This window comes from Notamacropus eugenii, chromosome 2, assembly GCF_028372415.1.
Source record: "Notamacropus eugenii isolate mMacEug1 chromosome 2, mMacEug1.pri_v2, whole genome shotgun sequence".
NCBI lineage: Eukaryota > Metazoa > Chordata > Mammalia > Diprotodontia > Macropodidae > Notamacropus > Notamacropus eugenii.
Window position 1 is genome coordinate 430408343 of NC_092873.1, and position 23120 is coordinate 430431462.

Genomic DNA, 23120 nt, shown 5'->3' on the forward strand with positions numbered 1-23120 from the left:
GGACTGGGCTGTCTTTTTTATTTTCATTTTTTTTTAACATTTTCAGTTCTAAATTCTCTCACTCCTCCATATTATCTTCCTCCACTGGGGCTTTCTTTATTAACTAAATCTTTCATGTGAAGTTAAATTAGCAGGACCCATACATTGCTAATCCATCATTTAGTCTTTTGGCCTGGAGTCATGCAATGTATGTTGGGAACATGATAGGGAGAGGGGCTGGGCCAGTGACTTCCCTGGTGTGGGGAATTCCCTGGTGAACAGCCTCCCTCTACCAAAATGGACCAACACCTTCTTAAAAATGTAAAGGCTCAAAGAGTAGCTTGGGGGTACAGAGGGGTTAAGTGACTTAACTGCCCAGAGTGAGCAGACTGGACAAGTCAGATGTGGAACTCAAATCCAGGCCTTTCTGGCTCTACCCTCTATCCTAGCTCTCTATCCATTATTCCATGACACCTCTCAAGATAGTCACACGAGGAAGAAAACACAGTAGCAGCTCTTCCCAGAATTCCTTGTCACCCAAATGCAGAGAATTCTTTTTTGTGATGAAATGATGATATGAGTGTTTCAGGCCTGGAGGAGATGGAATGAGCAATACTTTTCAACCCAAGGTTCCTATCAGTCCCTCATTTACTTATTTATCTAACATTTGTTAAATACTCCATGTGTGCAGAGCAAAATAATGAACACTACGCAGAGTTCTATAATAAGGCATGATTCTTACCCTCAAGGAATTCCCACTATAGATGTATATACAAATCACAATTTCAAGATACCTTCCCCCTTGGAGAAGATACATTCAAGAGATCCTCTTTGTTCTATACAACTTCCCACTCTCCCTCCAAAGCTCTTACTTTTCTTCTGCTCTTTCATGATTTTAATTATATAGAGGAAATCTTTCATTTATTAAAAAAAGATTTCTTAAGTTACTATGTACAGGGTGCTGGGCTAAGTAATAAAGATATGAAGATGAAAATTAAATAGTCTCTACTCAGTGGGATTACATTCTTTTGGGGGTAGCAACATGTAGAAGTAAAGTCAATACAGCATTTACACAAAGTGATGGTGGAAGAAGCACATCAATCACTGGGAGTATTAGGAAAGGTTTCATATTGGAGGCAGCACCTGACCTGAACATAGAAAGAAACTAGGTGTTTCAGGGACTGGAGATGAGAAGGTAGTCCATTCCAGGCACTGGGAACAACCTTAATGGAAGAACAGAGAACGGAGATGCAGTGACATGTACACGGAACAGATGGGAAGTATGTTTTTAGTCAACAAGCATTTAGTAAGTGCTTACTATGTGCCAACATTGTGCTAAGTGCCAGGGGTACAAATAATGGGGAGGGGAATCAAAGGCCTTCTCCTTAAGGGGTTGATATTCAAATGCAGGAGACAACAGATGAAACATCTTACGAACAAGATATAGACAGTGCTGGAGATTACTTTGGCCTTAGTCTCCTAGAACAAGGCTAGGCTATCTCCTGTTTTGCATTGTAGGGGTACCCTTCTAGGGATCAGGTGGATCTTCTCTAATTTTATAGGATTAAGCCATTATTCTGATATGTATGATCCCCTCACTGTTAGTCACTACTAATTAATGTACAATTTCCATTTAATCAGTTAACCTCAATCAGTTAATCTCTTACAATGACAATGAAAGAAACAGTAAGACAGCTCCAGAAGATTGTGAGATCAAAAGAAGAGTTTTTTGGTTTGTTTTGTTTTATTGTTGTTGTTTTTAGGATGGACACAATCTGGGCCTGTTTAGAAGCAGCAGAGAAGGAGCCAATAAATGGAGAATGAGCATGACCAAGGCAGGGATGGGAAAAAGGCCATGAGTAGAAGGGGTAATAGCAAAGAGACAGATTGCTCCTTGAGAGATGGAGTTAAGGACTGGAGAAAGAGGTGTGAAGAGTGCTAATTGTTTTCAGCATTTCCTTTTAAGACCTACTGTGTTGCCTTTTAACCAGGAGAGTTTTGGGCAGATTGAAGCAAGCAGTGACAGCTCGGGAATAGGGTCCTGAGGGTTTGGGAGTGGGGTGGGAAGGCAGGGTGGGAAAGAGGTAGTGGGGAAAAGCAAGAGATGAATAGGAGAGAAGAATTCTTCAAAACCTCAGCCTCCACTACCTCTGGGAAGCAGATAAATTTCCTGTATTAACTAGGGAGAATAAGAATGAGTACATTAAATCTGCACCAAGCTAAGTGGAGCACCACTGGGCCCCCTTGGCCTTAGCTAAACAGAAGCCTCTCTGGCCTCAGGGCTTCCCTGGGCATCCTTCAGCACTGTTTCCCAGCACCCTTTCTCTTAACATTCTAACATCATAAAGACAGCTTCCTTCTAGCCCTGGGGCGATCCCTTGGGACTCTGAGGCCTCAGTACTGGGAAAGCCTCAACCCCTGCAGACTTTTTTGATCTCAATCTTATTCCTTTGTGAGAGGCACAGGTTGAAACTGAAAACTCTCATTTGAGAAAGAGGGAGAGAGAGCCAGCCTTCTGGAGAATGGACAACCTACAGGAAGTTTCCCTCCCCGCCCCCCACCAAATTTCCCCCAGTTATGCCTTCCATTTGTTTTCAACCAATAGTGATTCCCTCTTGAATTAAACTCAGTTAAAATTAAGATATTTCTGGGAAAATTAAAACACTGAATCCCCAACACCTTCAATTCAAAGCACCTGCTATGTATAATGATAGATGTTTGAAGCAGAAAACTATAACAATTCCTACCTTGCAGGAAGGAAGCAGAATGCATCATATGTTATTATTGAGTCTGACACTTCATAACCTCATTTGGGGTTTTTTTTAGCAAGAATACTGAAGTGGTTTGGCATTTCTTTCTCCACCTCATTTTACAGATGCAGAAACTGAGGCAAATAGGGTCAAATGGCATGCCCAGGGTCATACAACCAGGAAGTGTCTGAGGGTGAATTTGAACTAGTGAAGATGAGATTTCCTGGTTCAAAGCACTACGCACTGTGCCACCTAGCTGCCCACATCAAGTACACAAATAATTAAATGAATTCAAGCAGAGACAGAGAACTAATTATATTCACTTGCAAATCAGGAAAGGTTTTACATTCAAACAAACTCAAGAAGGAATCTAAGGATCCTTTGAGGTAGAAGTGAGGAGGGAGGGCATTCTCTGCAAAGGTTACTGTTGTTGCTTGTTTTTTGTTCTCAAAGATGACCATGACATCAGGAAGTTGAGGGAGGCAGGGTTGTGCAAAGTCACCAGCCTCACACTCTCCTCAGGAACCATCTGTGCCCAGTGCCAAAATTTAGATCAGGATGACTGAAGATGACCCCGGATGCAGTGGGAGATTTAGCCTATTTAAGGTATGGTCTTTCCCAGGTTTAAGTTTGTCTGAGGCAAAACCCAATCAGTGATTAAGGCTAGCAAGTGTTTCTGTTTTGGCCAGAAACCCTGAGAGACTTACCCTCCCAGGCTGATTTATTTTTTGATTAGGTAAAAGAGGTCATTCTTTGCCTCACTTTTTAATAAAAATGTTTATTTATTTTTAGTTTGCAATATTCATTCCCATACAATTTTGAGTTCCAAATTTTCTCCCCACCTCTCCTCTCCCCCCTATACCACCTTGCATTCTGATTGCCCCTTCCCTCAACATGCCCTTCCTTCTATCACACCCTTTCCTTCCCTTATCCCCATCTTCTCTCTTTTTTTGTACGGCAAGATAGATTTCTATACCCTATTACCTGTATTTCTTATTTCCCAGTTGCATGCAAAAACAATTTTTATCATTCATTCCTAAAACTTTGAGTTCTAATTTATCTTCCTTCCTCTCTCCCTACCCATCCCCACTGGGAAGGCAAGCAATTCAATATAGGCTATATATGTATAGTTTTGCAAGACTTCCATAATAGTCATGTTGTGTAACACTAACTATATTTCCTTCCATCTTATCCTGCCCAGCATTTATTCTATTCTCTCCTTTGACCTTGTCCCTCCCCAAAAGTGTTTACTTCTAATTACTCCCTCCTCCCATTTGCCCTCCCTTCTGTCATTCCCCCACCCTACTTGTTCCCTTCTCCCCAACTTTCCTGTAGCGTATGATATATTTTCATACCAAATTGAGTGAGCATGTTATTCCCTCCTTAAGCCAAATGTGAAGAGAGTAAGCTTCACTTTTTCCCTCTCACCTCCTCCCTTTTCTCCTCGATTGAAAAAGCTTTTCCTTGCTACTTTTATGGGAGATAATTTGCCCCATTCAATTTCTCCCTTTCTCCTCCCAATATATTCCTCTCTTATCCCTTAATTTTATTTTATTTTTTGATATCATCCCTTCTTATTCAACTCACCCTGTGCTCTCTGTCTATGTATGTGTGTGTGTGTATGTGTGTGTGTGTGTGTGTGTGTGTGTAATCCCTCCAACTACCCAAATATTGGGAAAAGTCTCAAGAGTTACAAATATTATCTTTCCATGTAGGAATATAAACAGTTCAACTTTAGAAAGGCCATTATGATTTCTCTTTTCTGTTTACCTTTTCATGCTTCTCTTGATTCTTGTGTTTGAAAGTCAAATTTTCTATTCAGTTCTGGTCTTTTCATCAAGAATGCTTGAAAGTCTTCTATTTCATTGTATGACCATTTTTCCCCCTGAAATATTATACTCAGTTTTGCTGGGTAGGTGATCTTGGTTTTAATCCTAGTTCCTTTGACTTTTGGAATATCCTATTCCACGCCCTTCATTCCCTTAATGTAGAAGCTGCTAAATCTTGCATTGTATTTCCACAATACTCCAACTGTTTCTTTCTAGCTGCTTGAAATATTTTCTCCTTGACCTGGGAACTCTGGAATTTGGCTACTTTGCCTCATTTCTTATCTCTGCAAAGGACATGCAAGATGGAAGATGAAGTTCAGGAGGCCAATGTGGCTAGGAGTTAGAGTGTGTGAAGAGAAATAATGTGAAATAAATCCAGAAACATATACTAGAGGTCAACTTTCAAGGGCTTTGAATGTAAATATGAGGGAGGAGTTGAAGGTTTATCCTATAGCCATAAGGAGATTTTTGAGCAGTTTAGTGACATGGTAAGGCACCTGTTTTTGTAATAATAAGATGACAGCTTAGGGGAGGACAGGTTGGAGAAAAATGGTGAGACTGTAAACAAGGGGTCCCCTTAGAAGGCTATTAAAATTGTTCAGGCCAAAAGGTGATGAGCACCTGACTTCTGAAAGAGGAGTCAGATCCTTAAGGCTGTGGAAGGAAAATCCATAAGACCTGGCACCTAATTAAATGAGGCAAGTCTCAGAGAAGGAGAAATCAAGGCTAACTCCAAGGTTGTGAACTTGGCAGACTGGGAGGATAGTGGAACCCTCCAAGGGAAAAAGGGAAGTTTCTAAAAGGACATGTTACGAGGTTTTGTTTGGGACTTTTTGAATTGATGTATCTTAGTGTGAGTAAATTTATCAGTCAAAGTGATCACAGACAGGCTCCTCAATGTCTTTTTCATGCTCTTTTTATAAAGCTTTTAAAGGTTTACAGAGTGCTATTACATGGATTATCTCAACTGACACCAAATCTCTCCTAGGCAGACACTATAATTGTTGTTGAGTCGTTACATGTCTGACCCTTCATGGCCCCATCTTGGGGTTTTCTTGGCAAAAATACTGGAGTGGTTTGCTACTTCCTTCTCCAGCTCATTTTTACAGATGAGGAAACTAAGGCAAATAGGGTTAAGTGACTTGCCCAGGATCACAGAGCTAGTAAGTGTCTGAGGCTGGATTTGCATTTGTAAAGTTCAGTTTCCCTGATTCCAAACCCAGTGTTCTATCTACTAGACCATCTAACTGCCCTCCAGGCACTATAATTATCCCTATTTTATAGATGAAAAAGAGAGGAAGTACCATGTAGTGGTTAGAAAACTAGTCAGAAGTCAGAAAGTCAGAAAGATGTGGTTTTCAGTTCTGCCTTTGACTGGGTTGCGTGACCCTAGGCAAATGACTTCTCAGTGCCTTGGACAGCTCACTAACACCATAAATTGCAGGTATAGACCTGCATCTGTAGAGGGAATTTCATCACTAAGGGTTCACTCTAACAATTCAATCGTTGTTTTGGTCTGTTCTCTCCCCAAAATAAAAAAAAACAGATAAAAAAACTGAGGCTGAGAGAGGTCCATAGTAACAGTAGGTTTCTAATAAAGAATTCAAACCCAGGTCTTCCGGACTTCCATTCTAGTGTTCTATACACTGCCAGCACAGAAAACTAGAGGAAGAATAAAGAAAGGAGAGACTGGGAATGTTGATTAAACTTTGCTGTGAGTGGTGTTGGCAGTATGGAGAAGGTCTTATTGCTTTGTTCTTCAAAGTCTGATTAAATAATAGAAGTATAAAGATGATTGGGGGATATCCTTGACCCCATCTCATCATTTGGAGTATGTCTCTCCCTACATCATGTGGGGACGAAGGGAAAAATAAAAAAAGCTAGACCTTACCACTTCAGTACTGCTAGTTACTCAGACAGCGTAGGTCTGGCAAGAAGGGAAAATCGGTTTTTTAGCAGCACCAAAAAATATATTTTCTATCTGGAGCCCTCAGAGCATTTCTATAGGGTTAGAGTAGGATTCACTAGAATACTTGAACTAAGGTGAGTATCTTATATGTTTTTTGTGTGTCTGTTTATAGTTTCTTGTGAGTTCTTTGAATTTTTCTTTGAAGTAAAATAAAAGCTATCCCATACGATATGAGTTTATTACATTGACTACTTGCATAGAAGCTAGGGACTATGCTACCCACACTTGGGAAAATATAGACACGAGCTATATTTAAACTTTGTTTTGTAGATCTTTTTTTCTTTAAGGTGTGCACTTTTATTTGAACTAGTCTTAAGTCAGTGAACAGGTAAAGCTCCTCCCCTCCCCCCAAGTACTGGCACCAATCTCATAAAATTCACAGGGAGACTGTGAAGTCTTCATTCACATCTATGTTGGGAGCAGGGAGGGAATTTAGGGGGCCATTCAATATGGCTGACAATTTCTTAAAAAAGGAACAAGTATTAAGGCGGAAGATACAAAAAGTTTTTTTAAAAGATTGCATTAATTTACATGTAAAGCAATACTAGTACCTTCCCCTTCCCCCCTCCCCATCTGGATTTGTTACTTAGTTCCTTTTATGGAGCTAATTTCTCTGTAACAATGCATTATACAATATTTGGAATGACTATTTAAAAAAAAGACACAAATGTACAATCAAGAGTCCTGAAGACGCACTGCAGAACTTTGGGGATGTTTGCCTCTAACATACTTAGAATGCCCATCACCTTCACCGTTCCAGTTTTTAAATCCTGAGTCAAGCGCCAAAAACAAACAAACCAACAAAAAACAACAACAAATAAAGCCATGCCAATCTCATCTCTTTTTTCGGGCAATTATCATGTCACACCCTTTTGACAAAAAATAAAAAAAACCACATAGTCCATTTAGAAACATTTGCAGTGGACAATGGAGGGCCCAGATTCATCATACTCCTGTTTGCTGATCCATATCTGCTGGAAGGTGGAAAGAGATGCCAGGATGAAGCCTCCAATCCAAACAGAGTATTTGCTCTCAGGTGGGGCAATGATCTTGATTTTCATTGTGCTGGGAGCTGGGGCTGTAATCTCCTTCTGAATCCTGTCAACAATGCCTGGGTACATGGTGGTACCACCAGACAATATGGTACTGGCATACAAGTCCTTACAGATGTCAACATCACACTTCATGATTGAGTTGAAGGTAGTTTCATGGATTCCACAGGATTCCATACGTAAGAAAGATGGCTGGAAGAGAGCTTCTGGGCACCGGAACCTCTCGTTGCCAATGGTGATAACCTGACCATCAGGGAGCTCATAGCTCTTTTCCAGAGAGGAGCTAGATGCAGCAGTAGCCATCTCCTGCTCATAGTCTAGGGTGATGTAACACAGCTTCTCCTTGATGTCAAGCACGATTTCCCTCTCAGCTGTGGTAGTGAAACTGTACCCTCTCTTGGTCAGGATCTTCATGAGATAATCCATCAGATCATGGCCAGCCAGATCCAGATGAAGGATGGCATGGGGAAGGGCATAACCTTTGTAGATGGGCACAGTGTGGGTCACACCATCACCAGAGTCCATCACAATACCAGTGGTATGACCAGAGGCATACAGGGACAGCACAGCCTGAATGGCAATGTACACGGCTGGAGTGTTGAAGGTCTTAAACATAATCTGAGTCATCTTTTCTCTGTTGGCTTTGGGGTTCAGGGGGGCTTCTATGAGCAGCACAGGGTGCTCTTCAGGGGTCACTCAGAGCTCATTGTAGAAAGTATGATGCCAGATCATCTCCATGTCATCCCAGTTGGAGACAATACCACGTTCAATGGGGTACTTCAGGATCAGAATACCTCTCTTGCTCTGAGCCTCATCCCCCACATAGCTGTCTTTCTGGCCCATACCCACCATCACACCCTGATGTCTGGGACACCCAACAATGGAGGGGAAGACAGCCCGAGGGGCATCATCTCCAACACAGCCAGCTTTGCACACGCCAGAGCCATTGCCAACAACAAGAACAACAATATCATCATCCATGGCGAACTTTGAAGTGGCAGGTTTAAACTCTTAAGAGAGAGAGGAGGTGGTGCCGCACCTGGAGTCAGGGGGAGGCAAGTGCATGCTGGGTAGGAGAGCTCACAGCTCTGTAGATGTCTTCAGAGTCAACTTCCAACTAGGCTGTGATGAGCCACATGAAAAAATGACTCCTTAGAATTATAGGAGTATACATTCAAAGCTGGAAAGGATGTTAAAAGTTATAGAGCCCAACACTCTCATTTTATAGATTAGAAAACTGAGGCACAGAGAGATTAAATGACTTTCCCAGGATTATACAACTAGTTAGTCTCTAAAGAAGGATTTAAACTAATCCAGAGTGTTCTGGAGCAAGCTACAACCAACTCTCTGAGAGCTGATTGTTATATTTTCAGTCTAAGCACTTAGACTTCTGAAATTTAGACAAAAATAAGCAGGGCTTAATTTATTGTTTTGTTGTTTATCTAGACTTAAGAAAGTGATGGAGAAAAATGTTGACAAAGCAAGTGAAACTTAAAAGTATGCCTTTAAAAGTATCTCCCTTTTTGGAGAGATGGTTGTTAAACATTTATCAGAGCCCTCCTGAGTATAAAGTCTTTCTGATTCCAAATCTAGCATTTTATCTACTACCCCACCTGACTGCTCTGGTCCATGTGAATTCAGGGATTTGGGGTATAGGAAAAGGAAAGGCACTCTGAATGAAGGCATAAAGAAATAAAGAAAAATTTCTTAACAATGAGATCATCCCAAATATGGATGGTGCTATCTTTGTAGGTAATGGGTTTTCCTCAGTAGAAGTCTTCAAGCAGGGTCTGGATGTTGTAGGAAGATTAGTTATAAGTTGGTCTCTTCCAACTCTGAAATTCCATGATATCCATCTGCCTAAAATGGGAATAGCAGCTTCAGAAGTCACTGAATTCCAATTAGTGAAGGGATTCAAAGAGAGGTTGATCCATGTACCTGAAAGCAAGAGACATCATCTTCCAACCCTATGCATGTTGTCTGGCTGTCTCCCATGCCAGAAGCTGGCTCCCTCCTCATCTCTACTTCCTAGTTTCCTGGGCTTCTTTCACATTCCAGGTAAAGTACCATTTTCTCCAAAGAGCCTTTCCTAATCCTTTTTCATTCTAGTGTCTTTCCTCTGGTGATTTTCTCCAATTTATCCTGCATAGAGCTTTTCTATAAGTAGTTGTTTACATGTCATTATCCCCAAAAGACTATGAGCTCCTAGAAAGCAGAAACTGTCTTTTACTTTTCTTTGTACACAGTGCCTAACACATAATAGGTGCTTAATAAAAGTTTGTCTGACACTTGTCTAGCAATTTCTAGAGATGATTCATGTATCAGGCATAGGGTGAAATAGATGATCTCTGGAGCTCCTTCTGATCCCAATGTGTTGTTATTGTTCAGTCATTTCAATCATGTCTGACTCTTCATGACCCCATTGGGGTTTTCTTGGCAAAGATATTGGAGTGGTTGGCCAGTTTGTTCTCCAACTCATTTTACAGCTGAGGAAACTGAAGCAAAGAGGGTTAAATGTCTTGTCCAGGGTCACATAGCTAAATGTCTGAGGCCAGATTTCAGGCCCAGTGCTCTATTGGGTAAAGGCTTTTTATTTTTTCGAAGCAGATCTCATCTAGTTGTGTCCAAATATCTAATCATAGGATCGCAAATCTAGGGATAGAGGGAACCTCAGAGGTAATTCTACCCAATCTCCTCATTTTACAGATGATAAAACTGAGGCTCATGGAAATTAAGTGAGTTGCTCAGTCACACCAATAGGGTCAGAATTTTAATTCAGTTTTCTTTAACTCTATAGCCAGAACTCTTTCCAGTGTATAATGCTGGGACAATATGACCCTATCTTCCCTCTTGCATTGAGAGTTGGTTATGGCAGTGCTTTTTGCTTCTGTCTGTCTTCCTGTCTCTTCTCTCTGTCTGTCTTTCTCTGTCTGTCTCTGTCACCTGACTGTCTCTCTTTGTCTATGTTTCGCTGTCTCTCCTGTCTTTTTGTCTATGTCTATGTTTTTCTCCTCTCTCTATCTTTCTATGTATGTGTCTGACTATATCTCTGTGCTGTTCTTTCTCTGTTCTTCTCTTTGTGTCCTTCTCTCTGTCTGTCTGTCTCTCTGCCTCTCTCTTCTCTCTCTCCCACCCCATTAGTAGCTTCCCCTTCTGCCCTGAGTGTCCCTTTCCTTAGGTGGCATGAATGGATTCTAAGATTGCTTAGGAATCAGAGAAGCACGTGTATTTGTCTGACTTTCTACACCAGCATTTCTCTGCATATGTCTCCCTTTTTGGTGTTTGGAAAACGTGAGTTTCTAAGATGAAGTGTTACCTCTTGTCTTGGCAACACTTTGAATGAATAACCCAGTCACTCTGAATTCATTTGGTGTTTATGGGAATATCATATGTAGTTCTGTCGACATCCCCTAACCATTATAATGCAGTTACCGTAGATAATGCTCTCCTAGTGCAATATGTTATCACCATTTTAACAGCCTGACATATGATCAGCTCATATTATCACTTAAATGAATCCATTAAGCTCCTAGAGGCTTCCAGGAATCAGATGCAAGAGGATCGAATGGGTAAACCTGTTCCACTTTCTAGGGCTACAGGCCATGTCAGAAGGATGGAATTCCTGAGCGTTGTTGAAGGGCAACTTCAGTGGCTCCTCTAAGGACCAAGGACAGAGATAGACCTTAGAACACTGGTAGGAGAAAGATCAGACCTGACTCACCCAATTGGGCCAGAGAACGAATCTGGAACTCAAACTAATACTTTGAGCTAGAGCTAACTTCAAAGCCATGATGGTAAGGATTTGAGAGGTTTGTTTTGGAAGGAAATAGCAGATGACCACTTCAGCAGCACTGGGCATAGCTAGGGTAATTGGTTGCCTGTAGGGTATACCTTTAGGAGCAATGAGAAGCTTCTGTCTGCTTTCAAATGATCCCCTTTCCTACTTATTGCTTCAGTTCAAAATTCTACTGTTAGAGATTGTCCTTGAATTAAGAGAGCTCCCCAACAGAATGTAAATATTCCTGGGAGGGGGAAAGTAGCACACTAATTTGATTATCAGTCATTTGTACTTTATCATGGATGTATTTACAGAAGCAGAATTTTAAAGCTTATTTTATCATATATTTTCCAAATGAAGGATAAGTGAGAACATGTTTGAGGAGGGATGTTGAGGAGAATACAAGCCACTGAATGGGATGAGGGGAGGGTGACCCCAAAATAGGAAAGGATGGGATAGTTTTCCTGTTTCACAATTGTGTTTGTGCACAGACATTTCCATTAAACTTTTTTATTGCCTGCATATAGGAAACTACTGATAAGAAAATACTTTTTATCATGGAGATCAATACCTAGTGTTCAGTTTACAGTTATAGAGGGTTACCTTGGATATTGAAAAGTTAAATGACTTTTTTGCATGTCAGCAGCAGGACTTGAACCCAGATCCTCCTGAGCCCATGGTTAGTGTTCTGTTCTTTACTGCCTCTCACCTAGAGATCAATAGGATTTTAAAAAATAACAACATTATTCTGCTCACAGAAATCTAACACTAAGTAGAAGTGTTTATGCTTTTTTTTCTTTTTATTTTGGAGTCTCTCTCTCTCCTCTTCTCAGTCTGATTGGATGTGCAATAGCCACTCCCAAGTGTGATACCATAACTAACAAGCATGGAGGGTTCAATATGTTTGATTTTCTGACTGGGCAGATTGGCCCCTCACCTCCTTCTGCTTGCAGGGGCTCACCATGTTGGTGCTAGACAGTTCAGACACTTGATTAGCTTTAGTCCTGGAGCTCAGAACTCCCAGACTCAAGCAATTCACCAGCATCGCCCTCCCCATCAGCAGAGACTACAGGCATGTTACATCATGTGCTGCTGAAGGTCTTGTTTTTAATGAAGTTCCTATGGTCTGTGAAACAGGGGTTCTTAACCTTTTGTGTATCCTGGAACCATTTGGCAGTCTGGTCAAACCTAGTGATACCCTTCTCAGAATAATGGCTTTAAATGTAAAAAATAAAATACATAGGATTACAAAAGAATCAATTACATTGAAATACAGTGTGAGTATGTACGTACATGCATAGAAGTGTGTATGTCACCTGACTGTCTCTCTTTGTCTGTTTCTCTGTCTTTTCTGTCTTTTTGTCTATGACTGTCTCTCTCTTCTATCTCTCTCTGTATGTCTGATTCTATCTCTGTACTCTTTCTGTCCTTCTCTCTGTGTCTCTCTCTGTCTCTTCCTATCTCTCTGTCTCTCTCTCCTCTCTCTCTTCTCTGTCTCTCTTTGTCTCTCTCTCTCTCTCTCTGTCTACAAACTGTGTGTAGGTATGTATATATGTATGTATGCATATATGCATATAAATGCCCCTTCAGGTTCAGAACTCCTGAAAGTGAAACACAAAGAAATGGTTTTATTTGTCAGTAAATAAATCCCTTGGTATGGTGAGTTACAACTAAACTGGTATTTACAAAGACGCAGCCACAGACCTACGCCAAGGAGTCATTACAGAATCACAAAGACAGTTAACGATGTCATTTGGTTCAAACCCCTGTCACCAACAGGTCTGTACCCAAACTCTTCCAGATGAACAGATGGTACATACTCTATGTCAGCTATCCCAATAGAGATACAAAAGAAGTATATGCCATGGAAAAAGAATTCCATACTCTGTCCAACAGACTTCTTTTACCCTGTTCTCTGAAATTTGAATAAGAGACTCATCGAACCCCAGCAAAAACGACGAATGCCTCTGAAAAGGAAAGAGTCTTCACTTTCCAGAGCCAGATTTCCTATAGAGAAAGGCTGTAAAGGGTTCTGCCCCCTTCATGGTTAACGGGGCAAAACATGGCACTTCCTCCACTTTCTAAGCTGCCACCATCACATAAATTGAAACAGACAGAATTACCATTGATACAAATTAAAAACAAATAAAAAGGGTACACAGAGCTGATTCTGAGAGTTCAAACTCCATTACCAACTGATTTACTGTGCACTGACCTGTGATTGTTTGCAGGGGGAGAGGAGCCCATGTGGATCCCATCATCCTGGTGGCCACGTTGAACACCAGTCAATAAGCTATTTAATTTAATGGGAAACAGTATTGACGAGGCCGGGAATGCAGCTCACAAAAGATGCAGCTGCAGAGAGCAGATAAAGTCTTCAACCAGTTTCAGTCTTTGGGTGTCCTATCTTCTTCCCCAATCCCCACCCCCATACCCACTCCTTTGGGGCATCTTGCCCAGGAAAATCAGAGGACCTATCCAAGGGATTTGTGGGTGTTAGAAACCCAAGGGGTTAGGGGGCTCAGGGGAAGATTAGTTGTGGCAAAAGATATAGTCAGAGAGCAGGGGAGTGATTGGAAAGGAAATGGAAAAGAGATCATCGAAAGGACAATGTTGTGCTCTGACCTTTCAGAATGAAGGCAGCCAGAGAGAATGCAGTCTTTTGGGAAGGAAAAATATCGGATGTGGCTCATGAAAAGGAGATTCAGCCCATCTGTTTGACTTTCCTTAATGTGGTCGATTCAAGAATGAAGTGCTCTCAGAACCAACGCAGGCCACAGAAGTACAGCTGGGAAAATCAAGGCCACAATCCACTGAAACCACAGTAAGCGACTCTGAATGAGGAAGTGGAGCTTGGTACAGTAATGGATTGATTCAGCTTTTGAAAGTTGGCTGAGCAGTTTCTTCTCAAATAATCCTCTGGAGGCAACTAGGTAAAGCAGTGGATAGAGTACTGGACCTGGAGTTAGAAAGATCTGTGTTCAAATTTCTTACTAACTATATGACCCTTCTGTCTGCCTTAATTTCCTCAGCTGTAAAATGGAGAAATAATATCATCTTCCTCCCAGAGTTGTTGTGAGGATTAAATAATATTTGCAAAGGGCTCTGAAAACCTTAAAGAGTTATATAAATATTTCCTCTTTTTCTTCCTCCTCCTCCTTCTTCTGCTCCTTCATAGAATTAGAATCATAGGATTTAGACCTGGAAGGGTCCTTGGCATCATCCTATTTAATCTTCTCTCATTCTACAAAATGCATAAGCTGACATACCCAAGGTCACACAGGCAGTGTCAGAAGTTGAATCTGAATCCAGGTCCTATGGTTACAAACTCTTTCCATTATGCCATAAATTTCTAGATGAAGAAACTGAGGACACTCCAGACAAGAGGGGATCATACCTTTCCAATACACTGAGACTGAAAGGAAATGACTTAGTCAAGGTCATGCAGCTAATGAGTGACGAAGCTGGGATTAGAATCCTAAATCCTATTTTGATGCTATCTCCACAACACACTGAGTAGTGTAATGAGTTAGGAATGAACATATTCAATTTCTTCTATTCCTACGCTTATCAAACATTCTGGTATCTTTATTGGTAAATAAACCCAAGGATCTAAGATTCATGAAAGGAGCACACATGACATAGATTGGCTGAGTGATCTAGTAGAATGAGTTAGGGTAGCAATTCTCCAACTTTTTGGCTTCAGGACCCCCTTATACTATTAAAAGTTATTGAGGATACTCTAAAGAACTTTTGTTTATGTGGGTTATAGCTCTTGATATTCACCATATTAGAAACTAAAATGTCTTAACATTACTGGAAAAACAGTTTTGACTTTGAGACCCCTTGAAAAGGTGGAGGACTCACTTTGAGAATTTTGTGTGTTTGTCCTTCATTCTTGAAGAGGACCATGACATCAGGATGATGACATGATTTGCAGTTGACTTTGATTTGAGTGATGGAGGGCTGTGCAAGGTCACCAACCTCACTTTTTCCCCTGAACCATCTGGGTCCAGTGGCATAAGTGTCTGACCTTGGAGAAGTCACTTCACTTTGAGAACTGATGCATTAGAGGATGTTTAGAGTCACATGACCTGGGTTCTCATCTTGGCTCTGCTCCATATGCACTGTGTGATCTCAGTCAAGTCACTCAATTTCTTTAAACCTTAGTTTGTTCTTATTTAAAGAGGGAAAAATCACCCTTATCATTAAATTAAGGACTTTGGAAAGACAAATGATACAAAAATGGTGGAGTGATTTGAAAGGACTGAAGAAAAACAGACCATTCAGTAAATCTCACCTCCTTTCTTTAATTTAATTTACTACTCACCTCCTTTTTTCCATAAGTTACCAATTTGATTAAACAAACAGTTTTTTAAACACCTACTCTGTGCCTGGCACTGGACCAAGGCTTTAGAATACAAAGATAAAACCAAAGCAGTCCCTGATATCATGAAGCCTGTTTTTTATTGGGACATGCAACAGACATATAGATAAGTATAAACAAAAAGATACAATGCGATTGCAAAATAATTTCACGGAGTTGGGAGAAGGACAATAGCAGGAATAGGAAAAGTTTCCTATTCTCAAGCTGTTAAGCTGAGCCCTGAAAGAATCTAAGAATTCTCATAGGTAGAGGTAAGGAGTAAGTGCATTCCAGGCATGGGACCAACCTGTGCATGGACACTAAAATAGGAGATGAAATGTCATGGCCAAGAAACACTAGTCTAGGTAGGCTAAAACATAGAACGTGCTAAGCAGGCTAAGATATGAAAAGCCTGGAAAGGTAGACTAGGGCAAGATTATGAAGCCAAGTAGTAGGGTTTATATTTTATACTAGAAACAATTGGAAGTCATTGTATCTTACTGAGTAGAGGAGCAATATGGGCAAACTCATGTCAGGCATGTGGAAAATAAACTAGTGAAAGGAGAGACTTGAGTCAGGGAGACCAATGAGGAAGAGATTGCAATAGTCCAGGTAAGAACTGATGAGGTCCTGGGCTAAAGTGGTGACAATGTAAAGAAAGGCATGGGGAGAGAGGTGAGAGACATATAGTAGATATCAGTTGGACTAGCATGGGATGAGGGAGAGTGTAGAGTTAAACATGAATCTAAAATTGTGAATCTGGGTAGGACAGCATTGCCCTAATAATGAAGTCACTACACATTAGCATTCCTCATTAAGGGTGTCCCCCAAATCCAACGTGACTTGGGATATAAAGAGACAATGGCTAGTAAATGTGGCAGGAAATAAAACAAAAATAATCCCCTTCTCTGTTCTCTTCCCCTAAATGATGTGGATCCTTCCCCTTAACTGTTCCAGTTAAAAAGGCAAGGAAACAAGCCTTTCTCCCACCTCAGTGAAGTCCACAAGGCAGCTGATCCACTTCTCCCTTCTGCCCTCAACCCATCCACCTTCCAAACATCGTCAAGGCTAACAGGAAATGATGGGAAATGGGAATATTCATAGGGACAAGGAACCTCTGTGATCACCTTGGGCATGTTCCCGCAACCTGAGGATGCCCCTCCTACTAATTTCTATGGTAACAGTCAGAGGCTTGGAGGTGAAAGTCGTGCTCTGAATGTCATAGACAGCTCTAGAATGTGCGGGGGAAAATCTTTAACAAGTAAAAGGGCAGCGATTTGGAGAAAGAGACCTGTGGCAAGTGTTAATGAGGCCCTGCTCCCCATGCGGTCTGTTCCCTTAGAGGGGCTGGATAAACCAGAAGGAGAAGGAAGGCACTCCAGCTGAAAAACAAGGCAAGGCAGGGGGCTAGGAGTGGGGAAAGAGAAAGCTTTCTTCACTTATTCAGTCAATTGTCATGCATTTATTTGGGTCCTACTGATATGTGTGCCAGGCTCTGGGGGTGGAGAGAGAAAAAACAAAACACTCTCTACCCGCAAGGAACTTATATGCTATTAAGGAGATGATATATGCATATATATGGATATATATGGATATATATATGTGTGTGTTAGTGGATATAGGTATGGATGTGGATATGGATATAGTTGATATAGATAGATATAGACGTTTGCAGCTAAAGCGGCATAGTAGATAGAGCACCAGACTTCAAGACAGGAAGATTTGAGTTGAAATCTGACCTCACACTTTCTAGTTATGTGTTCCTGGGCAAGTGATTGTTTGCCTCAGTTGCCTCATCTGTAAAATGGTCTGGTGAAGGAAGTAGCAAACCATGCCAATATCTTTGCCAAGAAAATCCCAAAATGGAGTCATGAAAAGTCAGTTGTGACTGAGCAATAACACGCACATATATGTATGTATGTGTGTAAGTATGTATGTATATGTAGAGAGAGAGACAGAGAGAGAGAAATGGGGAAGAAAGCCAACCTCCTCAGTTTTCTAAGTATCCACAGAGGGCTGCTGGAGCCTAAGAACCCAAGGACAGTATCAGAAGGACATAATTCCAGTGTGGTGGGATATAACATTCATTCATCCTCCATGCTTGACGATCCCATCAAGAAATAAATTTCATTTTTCATGTCGATAGTGTTTCCTAGCCACCTGTGCCCTCACCAGGCTCCTTGCAGGAGACTGTCCCAGGAAAGAAGTCATGAAGACACTTCATGTCTTTTGTTTCTTTAATAATTTTTATTCTTAACTTGAAAAAATTAAATAAAACGAGGATTCCAAATACATATGGTAAAATGGGGGGGAAGGATTGCATGCAAAACTTTGAATCTTTGTTATGTTTAGTTTGCTTTTCTTTTAAATATTATAATTTCATTTATAAATAATTTATAATAAATCAAATAAATTTTAATATAATAAAGTCAGTATATAATTTTTAAAATTGTCCTGCTTATGTGTGATTATATCTGCCAATACTGTCCTACTCAGTCCTCTTTTGAGTTATAAAAACCTTGACACCATGGTACATTGTGGGATGGTTCATGCTAGGGGCATGTGGCTGCTTTTCACCATACATCTTTTAAGTAGTCCTCAGTACACCCCAGAGTTTAGGAAGCTAAGGATTGGTACAGGCTATGATGAATTTTGGATGCCATTTCAGGAAAAATGAAAATAGATACAGGGTTGCTGCTAATTCCATGTATAGTCCAATAAACATCTTTCACCTTGTAAACCACCCCCCTTTCCCACCTCCAGCACATTGCTCTTTGAATCTGACAGCTTACTGCCTTATACTTAAAGCAGCTACATTGAGGAATTCAGAGAACCAGAGAGGTTAAGCACCTTCCTGAGATCACACAGCTTGTCTGAAATTGGAATCACGTCCCCTGATTCCATTTCCAGGACCTGTTTATACTGCATGATGCTACCTCCTAAAATGAAAGGTGCTGGAGAGCAGCACATTAAGAGGGAGGCTCACAGAATTGCAACAACAAAGATTTGGGAAGAAAGAACTTGTTGATGGTCAGGTCTATGAGAGAGTAGAAGGTGGAACCAGCATCCTTCTCTAGTAAAGCCAGGACGTCTTACTTAACAGAACTCTTCCAGGGCCCAATGTCCACCTGGAATTCAATAGACTGTGGAAAACAGAGCTGGCAATCTGTTTATAAGGCCATGTTGAGATTAGCCAAAGCCCCTGATTCTCTTCTGAGTCCAAAGCAAACAGCATCCGAAATGAAGAAACCCTAAGGAGGCAAGGGCCCTGTGGAGGGATGTTCCACCCAGAGGAAACCAAAGATGCCAAGCACATTTACAGTGCTTGAACTACCCAATTCCCTTCAACAAACAGGCCCAGCCAAGCAGTGTCAAAGCTGTAGGCTGACTGTTTGCTCTGCAGAAGCGTCCGTCGGCTTTGTTCAGACCTGAGATACGAGCATATATTATCAAGCTCTGGGACTGGGAGGGGTGCCTGCTGATGAAGGAAGGTCGAAACTCCTGTGGGGTAAGGACAGAGTGAGTCCTCAAAGGCCCTGCCATCCCATGCCTGTCATTTGCTAAAGTGGCTTCAATCAATCAACTAACTAATCTTCCAACAAATAGAGGAGTTACTCAAGAATTAAGTTCATGAAGGTTTTTAAGAGGCAAGTTCTATTCCCAGGCAAGCAAGAATAAGGATGGTTGACAACTGAAGCTTTGCTAAGAGTCAGGGTCAATATGTATATTCACATTTTCTTGATTCTTACTTCCTTATGCCATACGATCTCTTGAAAGCAAAGTAGATAAATAACTTATTTTTACTTTTACATATATTCCCAAGAGCAGCTAGCTGGTACAGTAGATGGAGTGCTGAGCTGGTAGTTAGGAAGGTCTGAGATCAAATGTGATCTCAAACATTTACTAGCTGTGTGACCCTGGGTAAGTCACTGAACCTTCTTTGCCTCAAATTTCTCCTCTATCAGATGAGTTCCAAAAGGAAATGGTAAAGCACTCCAGTATCTTTGCCAAGAAAATCCTTAATGGGGTCACAAAGAGGTGGACACAAATGAAATGACTGAACATTGAATATATTCCCAAACAAGTTCAAATCTTTGTCACAATGTGGAATAAACTTTTTGAACCCAGTTGATTAAAATGTAGAGCTGTTAGCTTTTGCTTTCTCTGTCACAGAGTCCAGGATCCCAGGATCTCAGAAGGTCAAGGCTGGAAGGGGCATCAAAGTTTAGAGGTCATTCAAATCCCCTCCATTTAAGAAATGGGGAAATCAAACCCCAGAGAAGGGAAGTGATTTGCACCCAAGTCATCAGCTAAATAGTGGTACAGAATCTAAGGTAATTCTTTAAGGTAATTAGATAGTTGCTGTTTGATTTCCTGAAAAGTTATTTTGCACATCAGTGATAGAGTATAATATGACCAAAAAAAAAAAAAGCTATTAAGCCCCTAGGACTTAATCTTACAATTTTGGTCTTAGAAAATGACATACCAACTCAACATAAAAGGTAATGCCTTTTATGCTCCAAGTAAAGAAGGAAACATTTTTCAGTCAGATTCTATATTCAGATATGAACAGCAAGATTGGGGAATTGCCAATAAGCACATTCATTTGCTTCTAGTTGATTAGGGTTTAATGTACTTTATTGTGAGTGGGAGGTAATGTTATATGAATATTAATAAAGTCATCTATTCTAGTTCTTCCTTAAATAAACAAATAAATGAATTAATGAAAAGATAGATAAATGAATGGATAGATAGTCTCACAGACAAAATTTGATCTCAGATCTCCTGATCCTTTGATCTGTACTCTGCACTACTATGAGAAGCATCTTAGCCCCCTACCTCCCTTCTGGAGACTTTGCACATCACAGATATTTATCCTTTGTACGCTAGAAACATTTTGTCCATACATTTCAGCACAGAGGTGATGAACCTCTATAATGGAAATTTTTTTTCAATATTTTTTGCCTTTAAAAGTCAAATTGCAGTAAATCCGTCACCTGGGGATCTCACGTCTAAAAGAGCAGCCATTTTTAACTCACTGGAATAAGAAGTTACAGTTGACCCATTATACACTATTGCTATAATATTGACTAATAAAGCATTAAGTATTATATTCTCCAAGAGTGAAAAAAAGCACAGAAGAAAGATCAAGCGTTGTTTAGTGGGGGGGAGGTAACAAAAAATTTGCATGTTATCAGAGAGGCATTGTACCATCATGGAAATAATGATGCCTGGCATTTCTGTAGAAGCCTTATGATTTGGAAAGCGCTATATGTAGGTTATCATTTGATCTTTACAGCAACCTTAGGAAGAAGGTGCTGTTATTATCCCCATTTTATAGATGAAGAAACTGAATCCAAGAAAGGCTAAATGATTTTCCCAGGGTCATACAGCTAGTAAGTGTCTGAGACAGAATTTGAACTCGAGTCTTACTGACTTCAACTGTGCCACCTAGCTGTCTCTAATGAAAAGAGAGCTAAGATTAGAATCAGGAACCAGCATTCAATTCATACCCCTGTCACTGACTATTGCCCTTGACCTGTCATTTACCTTCCATGGTTCTCAGTTTCTTTTTCTGTAAAAAGAGAATCTATAACATTAGTACCCATCCACAGGGTAGCTATGAGGCTCAAATGAAATAAAGAATGAAAAACCGCTAAACAAATATGAGTTGTGGCTATTTTTTCATGGGCCTTTACCCTAAAGTTTACCAGTTCCCATTTCTTCAACTGGGAGCCCAGGAGGCTGCATTTGTTCAGCTAACATCTTTTCAAGAAGGGAAGGGAGGAATCTAATCCCATTAGACTAGTCTTTGTCATTACATCTCACTTCTTCCCATTTCCTGTCTGGGCCTTAGTCCAAGAACAAGAGGCCTCAGGTAATCTCAGTATGGCCCTATGAACAGAGTACAAGTCCAGTTCTACAGTCTATAGAATTGCAGAAGGATGTTATAGAGCAAAGTAAGACATCTTGAAGTATAATACCTGCTACCTAAGACTTTCAGTTAAGCATCCTTCCAAAGAGCTCTCCATCTTACAGCTAGGTGGCACAGTGGATAGAGTACTTGGTCTGGTGCCAAGAAGACTTGAGTTCAAATCTGGCCTCAGATACTTACTGACTCTGTGATCTGGGGCAAGTCACTTAACCACTGTCTGCCTCAGTTGTCTCCAATGTAAAATAGAAATAATAAAGCACCTACCTTCCAGGATCAAATGTAATAACATTTGAAAAGTGTTTAGCATAGTGCCAGGTACAGAGCAGGCCCCTAATGCATACAGGGTTCCTTCCTCCTATGAGGGGTCTGCATGCTAGCCTTTGCTCCATGAACATAAAGAGTACTTATAAGGTTTTATTGGACACAAAGCTCTATTCAGCAGGGGCCAGTAACTAACAGGCAAGAGACCTAATTTCAGGGTTGCCAAATTCAGATGGGGGTTGCCAGAGTTCAAAGGTATCCCTCTCTCTGGACAAAGCAGCTCTTTCTCGATGTTATCTAAATAAGGACACACTCCCCCAGGAACACCCAAATCTTACTCCTCTTCAGCTGTACATTCCCAGAAGAAATAGATTTTTTCTTCTCTCCTCACACCGCACTCCAAATATGATTTGTCACAGTGTCCCCTCTGGTCAAGACTATGAAGCTTTCCTTTGGGGAAGACAGCTGGTTATTCCTACTGGAGAGATATTTAAAGTTGGAGGAGTTGACACTTCTAGAGAATGAGGCTCAAGGATTGGGTATTTTTAAAATGTGAGCATCTGCATCGTTGGCTAATAAGTGAGTCACTATTTTTTTCTTTTTGCTGAAAACCAAAATAATAATAATGGAGATGCCTCATCACAGAACCTTAGCTCTCATACTCCTAGCACCTTTGCTAATTTTGCTAAAAATATCCTTGGGAACAGCTGACATCTATATGGTACTTTAAAGTTTTTATAGCACGTGGCATATCTCATCTCATTTGAATTTGTGATTTTCACAACAGCTTTGTGAGGCAGGTGCTACAGGTGCTATTACCTCTATTTTACGGATGGGGAAACTGAAGTTCAGAGAGATTTGGAGGTTCAAGCATAGTCCCAAAGCTAGTTAGTAGCTAAGACAGAATTTAAACCTAGATCCATCCTGACTCTCCTGCTCTATCACTCTATAATGTGAGATAGACACTGGATGACTTTCATTTAAGGAGCTTCAGAAGGAGGCACATTTTCATGAAGCATGGGATGAAAGAGGATGGGACCATAGAGGCCCCACCCAAGTTCAGTGTCTCCTGGGAGCCTGGCTTCTCTTATTCATCTAGAAATGGGAGACAAGGGCTCCTCAGTCAGCCAAGAGGTCAAGTTGTTCAGTGTCAGAATAGCAGGTAGCTAGGAATGCTGAGCCCCATGAAGAAGGTGTGCAA

At 40.8% G+C, this 23120-nt stretch overlaps 1 pseudogene; it reads right to left on the reverse strand.

The window, feature by feature from the left end:
* Positions 1 to 7432: 7432 nt before the first annotated feature.
* On the reverse strand, positions 7433 to 8560 carry LOC140524139 (actin, cytoplasmic 1 pseudogene; annotated as a pseudogene).
* Between the last annotated feature and the right edge of the window lie 14560 nt (positions 8561 to 23120).